Source organism: Anser brachyrhynchus (assembly GCF_964034855.1).
Source record: "Anser brachyrhynchus genome assembly, contig: SCAFFOLD_50, whole genome shotgun sequence".
In the NCBI taxonomy this organism is placed as follows: domain Eukaryota; kingdom Metazoa; phylum Chordata; class Aves; order Anseriformes; family Anatidae; genus Anser; species Anser brachyrhynchus.
Window position 1 is genome coordinate 276034 of NW_027664015.1, and position 6834 is coordinate 282867.

Sequence of the window (6834 nt, forward strand, 5' to 3'; positions counted from 1 at the left end):
GGCTGGAGGGGCTGGAGCGGCTGCCGCGGCTGGAGCGGCTGGAGCGGCTGCCGCGGCTGGAGCGTCTGCCGCGGCTGGAGGGGCTACCGCGGGGTTGACTCGGCTGGAGCGGATGCCGAGGCTGGAACGGCACTCTCTGGACTCACTGAAATGCATTCTCAGTGGTGCCAGTGCACTCTCTGGACTCACTGCTCTGCATCCCCAGTGGTGCTAGTGCACTCTCTGGACTCACTGCAGTGCATCCCCAGTGGTGCCATTGCACTCTCTGGACTCACTGCACCGCATTCCCACTGGTGCCAGTGCGCTCTCTGGACTCACTGCACTGCATCCCCAGTGGTGCCAGTGCGCTCTCAGGACTCACTGCAGGGCATCCCCAGTGGTGCCAGTGCACTCTCTGGACTCACTGCACTGCATCCCCAGTCCTGCCAGTGCACTCTCTTGACTCACTGCAGTGCATCCCCAGTGGTGCCAGTACACTCACTGGACTGACTGAAGTGCATCCCCAGTGGTGTCAGTGCACTCACTGGAGTCACTGCACTGCATCCCCAGTGGTGCAAGTGCACTCCCTGGACTCATTGCACTGCATTCCCAGTGGTGACAGTGAAGTCTTTGGACTCACTGCACTCCATCCCCACTGGTGCCTTTGCACTCCCTGGACTCACTGCACTGCTCCAGCCGCGGCAGCCGCTCCAGCCGCGGTAGCCCTCCAGCCGTGGCAGCCGCTCCACTCGGTAGCGGCTGGAGCGGCTGCCGCGGTTGGAGCGGCTGGAGCGGCTGCCGCGGCTGGAGCGGCTGCCGCGGATGGAGAGGCTGGCGAGGCTGGAGGGGCTGGAGCGGCTGCCGCGGCTGGAGCGGCTGGAGCGGCTGCCGCGGCTGGAGCGTCTGCCGCGGCTGGAGGGCCTACCGCGGGGTTGACTCGGCTGGAGCGGATACCGAGGCTGGAACGGCACTCTCTGGACTCACTGAAATGCATTCTCAGTGGTGCCAGTGCACTCTCTGGACTCACTGCTCTGCATCCCCAGTGGTGCTAGTGCACTCTGGACTCACTGCAGTGCATCCCCAGTGGTGCCAGTGCACTCTCTGGACTCACTGCACCGCATTCCCACTGGTGTCAGTGCACTCTGTGGACTCACTGCACTGCATCCCCAGTGGTGTCAGTGCACTCTCTGGACTCCCGGCACCGTATCCCCAGTGGTGCCAGTGCATTCGCTGGACTCACGGCACTGCATCCACAGTGGTGCCAGTGCACTCTCTGGACTCACTGAAGTGCATTCTCAGTGGAGCCAGTGCACTCTCTGGACTCACTGCACTGCATCCCCAGTGGTGCCAGTGCACTCTCTGGACTCACTGCAGTGCATCCCAAGTGGTGCCAATGCACTCTCTGGACTCACTGCAGTGCATCCCCAGTGGTGCCAGTACACTCACTGGACTCACTGCACTGCATCCCCAGTGGTGCCAGTGCAGTCTCTGCACTCACTGAAGTGCATCTCCAGTGGTGCCAGAGCACTCTCTGGACTCACTGCAGTGCATCCCAGTGGTGCCAGTGCACTCTCTGGACACTCTGCACTGCATCCCCACTGGTGCCAGTGCACTCTCTGGACTCACTGCACTGCATCCCCAGTGGTGCCAGTGCACTCTCTGGACTCACTGCACTGCATCTCCAATGGTGCCAGTGCACTCTCTGGACTCACTGCACTGCATCCCCAGTGGTGCCAATGCACTCTCTGGACTCACTGCTGTGCATCCCCAGTGGTGCCAGTACACTCACTGGACTGACTGAAGTGCATTCCCAGTGGTGACATTGAAGTCTTTGGACTCACTGCACTCCATCCCCACTGGTGCCTTTGCACTCCCTGGACTCACTGCACTGCTCCAGCCGCGGCAGCCGCTCCAGCCGCGGTAGCCCTCCAGCCGTGGCAGCCGCTCCACTCGGTAGCGGCTGGAGCGGCTGCCGCGGCTGGAGCGGCTGGAGCGGCTGCCGCGGCTGGAGCGGCTGCCGCGGTTGGAGCGGCTGGAGCGGCTGCCGCGGCTGGAGCGGCTGCCGCGGATGGAGAGGCTGGCGCGGCTGGAGGGGCTGGAGCGGCTGCCGCGGCTGGAGCGGCTGGAGCGGCTGCCGCGGCTGGAGCGTCTGCCGCGGCTGGAGGGGCTACCGCGGGGTTGACTCGGCTGGAGCGGATGCCGAGGCTGGAACGGCACTCTCTGGACTCACTGAAATGCATTCTCAGTGGTGCCAGTGCACTCTCTGGACTCACTGCTCTGCATCCCCAGTGGTGCTAGTGCACTCTCTGGACTCACTGCAGTGCATCCCCAGTGGTGCCATTGCACTCTCTGGACTCACTGCACCGCATTCCCACTGGTGCCAGTGCGCTCTCTGGACTCACTGCACTGCATCCCCAGTGGTGCCAGTGCGCTCTCAGGACTCACTGCAGGGCATCCCCAGTGGTGCCAGTGCACTCTCTGGACTCACTGCACTGCATCCCCAGTCCTGCCAGTGCACTCTCTTGACTCACTGCAGTGCATCCCCAGTGGTGCCAGTACACTCACTGGACTGACTGAAGTGCATCCCCAGTGGTGTCAGTGCACTCACTGGAGTCACTGCACTGCATCCCCAGTGGTGCAAGTGCACTCCCTGGACTCACTGCACTGCATTCCCAGTGGTGACAGTGAAGTCTTTGGACTCACTGCACTCCATCCCCACTGGTGCCTTTGCACTCCCTGGACTCACTGCACTGCTCCAGCCGCGGCAGCCGCTCCAGCCGCGGTAGCCCTCCAGCCGTGGCAGCCGCTCCACTCGGTAGCGGCTGGAGCGGCTGCCGCGGTTGGAGCGGCTGGAGCGGCTGCCGCGGCTGGAGCGGCTGCCGCGGATGGAGAGGCTGGCGAGGCTGGAGGGGCTGGAGCGGCTGCCGCGGCTGGAGCGGCTGGAGCGGCTGCCGCGGCTGGAGCGTCTGCCGCGGCTGGAGGGCCTACCGCGGGGTTGACTCGGCTGGAGCGGATACCGAGGCTGGAACGGCACTCTCTGGACTCACTGAAATGCATTCTCAGTGGTGCCAGTGCACTCTCTGGACTCACTGCTCTGCATCCCCAGTGGTGCTAGTGCACTCTGGACTCACTGCAGTGCATCCCCAGTGGTGCCAGTGCACTCTCTGGACTCACTGCACCGCATTCCCACTGGTGTCAGTGCACTCTGTGGACTCACTGCACTGCATCCCCAGTGGTGTCAGTGCACTCTCTGGACTCCCGGCACCGTATCCCCAGTGGTGCCAGTGCATTCGCTGGACTCACGGCACTGCATCCACAGTGGTGCCAGTGCACTCTCTGGACTCACTGAAGTGCATTCTCAGTGGAGCCAGTGCACTCTCTGGACTCACTGCACTGCATCCCCAGTGGTGCCAGTGCACTCTCTGGACTCACTGCAGTGCATCCCAAGTGGTGCCAATGCACTCTCTGGACTCACTGCAGTGCATCCCCAGTGGTGCCAGTACACTCACTGGACTCACTGCACTGCATCCCCAGTGGTGCCAGTGCAGTCTCTGCACTCACTGAAGTGCATCTCCAGTGGTGCCAGAGCACTCTCTGGACTCACTGCAGTGCATCACCTGTGGTGCCAGTGCACTCTCTGGACACTCTGCACTGCATCCCCACTGGTGCCAGTGCACTCTCTGGACTCACTGCACTGCATCCCCAGTGGTGCCAGTGCACTCTCTGGACTCACTGCACTGCATCTCCAATGGTGCCAGTGCACTCTCTGGACTCACTGCACTGCATCCCCAGTGGTGCCAATGCACTCTCTGGACTCACTGCTGTGCATCCCCAGTGGTGCCAGTACACTCACTGGACTGACTGAAGTGCATTCCCAGTGGTGACATTGAAGTCTTTGGACTCACTGCACTCCATCCCCACTGGTGCCTTTGCACTCCCTGGACTCACTGCACTGCTCCAGCCGCGGCAGCCGCTCCAGGCGCACCAGCCGCGGCATCCGCTCCAGCCTCGGCATCCGCTCCAGCCGCGTTAACCGCTCCAGCCGCGGTAGCTCCTCCAGCCGCGCCAGCCGCTCCAGCCGCGGCAGCCGCTCCAGCCGCTCCAGCCGCGGCATCCGCTCCAGCCGCTCCAGCCGCGGCAGCCGCTCCAACCGCGGCAGCCGCTCCAGTCGCGGCAGCCGCTCCAGCCGCTCCAGCCGCGGCAGCCGCTCCAGCCGCTACCGAGTGGAGCGGCTGCCACGGCTGGAGGGCTACCGCGGCTGGAGCGGCTGCCGCGGCTGGAGAGGCTGGCGCGGCTGGAGGGGCTGGAGCGGCTGCCGCGGCTGGAGCGGCTGGAGCGGCTGCCGCGGCTGGAGCGTCTGCCGCGGCTGGAGGGGCTACCGCGGGGTTGACTCGGCTGGAGCGGATGCCGAGGCTGGAACGGCACTCTCTGGACTCACTGAAATGCATTCTCAGTGGTGCCAGTGCACTCTCAGGACTCACTGCAGGGCATCCCCAGTGGTGCCAGTGCACTCTCTGGACTCACTGCACTGCATCCCCAGTCCTGCCAGTGCACTCTCTTGACTCACTGCAGTGCATCCCCAGTGGTGCCAGTACACTCACTGGACTGACTGAAGTGCATCCCCAGTGGTGTCAGTGCACTCACTGGAGTCACTGCACTGCATCCCCAGTGGTGCAAGTGCACTCCCTGGACTCACTGCACTGCATTCCCAGTGGTGACAGTGAAGTCTTTGGACTCACTGCACTCCATCCCCACTGGTGCCTTTGCACTCCCTGGACTCACTGCACTGCTCCAGCCGCGGCAGCCGCTCCAGCCGCGGTAGCCCTCCAGCCGTGGCAGCCGCTCCACTCGGTAGCGGCTGGAGCGGCTGCCGCGGTTGGAGCGGCTGGAGCGGCTGCCGCGGCTGGAGCGGCTGCCGCGGATGGAGAGGCTGGCGAGGCTGGAGGGGCTGGAGCGGCTGCCGCGGCTGGAGCGGCTGGAGCGGCTGCCGCGGCTGGAGCGTCTGCCGCGGCTGGAGGGCCTACCGCGGGGTTGACTCGGCTGGAGCGGATGCCGAGGCTGGAACGGCAGTCTCTGGACTCACTGAAATGCATTCTCAGTGGTGCCAGTGCACTCTCTCGACTCACTGAAGTGCATTCTCAGTGGTGCCAGTGCACTCTCTGGACTCACTGCACTGCATCCCCAGTGGTGCCAGTGCACTCTCTGGACTCACTGCAGTGCATCCCAAGTGGTGCCAATGCACTCTCTGGACTCACTGCAGTGCATCCCCAGTGGTGCCAGTACACTCACTGGACTCACTGCACTGCATCCCCATTGGTGCCAGTGCAGTCTCTGCACTCACTGAAGTGCATCTCCAGTGGTGCCAGAGCACTCTCTGGACTCACTGCAGTGCATCCCAGTGGTGCCAGTGCACTCTCTGGACACTCTGCACTGCATCCCCACTGGTGCCAGTGCACTCTCTGGACTCACTGCACTGCATCCCCAGTGGTGCCAGTGCACTCTCTGGACTCACTGCACTGCATCTCCAATGGTGCCAGTGCACTCTCTGGACTCACTGCACTGCATCCCCAGTGGTGCCAATGCACTCTCTGGACTCACTGCTGTGCATCCCCAGTGGTGCCAGTACACTCACTGGACTGACTGAAGTGCATTCCCAGTGGTGACATTGAAGTCTTTGGACTCACTGCACTCCATCCCCACTGGTGCCTTTGCACTCCCTGGACTCACTGCACTGCTCCAGCCGCGGCAGCCGCTCCAGCCGCGGTAGCCCTCCAGCCGTGGCAGCCGCTCCACTCGGTAGCGGCTGGAGCGGCTGCCGCGGCTGGAGCGGCTGGAGCGGCTGCCGCGGCTGGAGCGGCTGCCGCGGATGGAGAGGCTGGCGCGGCTGGAGGGGCTGGAGCGGCTGCCGCGGCTGGAGCGGCTGGAGCGGCTGCCGCGGCTGGAGCGTCTGCCGCGGCTGGAGGGGCTACCGCGGGGTTGACTCGGCTGGAGCGGATGCCGAGGCTGGAACGGCACTCTCTGGACTCACTGAAATGCATTCTCAGTGGTGCCAGTGCACTCTCTGGACTCACTGCTCTGCATCCCCAGTGGTGCTAGTGCACTCTCTGGACTCACTGCAGTGCATCCCCAGTGGTGCCATTGCACTCTCTGGACTCACTGCACCGCATTCCCACTGGTGCCAGTGCGCTCTCTGGACTCACTGCACTGCATCCCCAGTGGTGCCAGTGCGCTCTCAGGACTCACTGCAGGGCATCCCCAGTGGTGCCAGTGCACTCTCTGGACTCACTGCACTGCATCCCCAGTCCTGCCAGTGCACTCTCTTGACTCACTGCAGTGCATCCCCAGTGGTGCCAGTACACTCACTGGACTGACTGAAGTGCATCCCCAGTGGTGTCAGTGCACTCACTGGAGTCACTGCACTGCATCCCCAGTGGTGCAAGTGCACTCCCTGGACTCACTGCACTGCATTCCCAGTGGTGACAGTGAAGTCTTTGGACTCACTGCACTCCATCCCCACTGGTGCCTTTGCACTCCCTGGACTCACTGCACTGCTCCAGCCGCGGCAGCCGCTCCAGCCGCGGTAGCCCTCCAGCCGTGGCAGCCGCTCCACTCGGTAGCGGCTGGAGCGGCTGCCGCGGTTGGAGCGGCTGGAGCGGCTGCCGCGGCTGGAGCGGCTGCCGCGGATGGAGAGGCTGGCGAGGCTGGAGGGGCTGGAGCGGCTGCCGCGGCTGGAGCGGCTGGAGCGGCTGCCGCGGCTGGAGCGTCTGCCGCGGCTGGAGGGCCTACCGCGGGGTTGACTCGGCTGGAGCGGATACCGAGGCTGGAACGGCACTCTCTGGACTCACTGAAATGCAT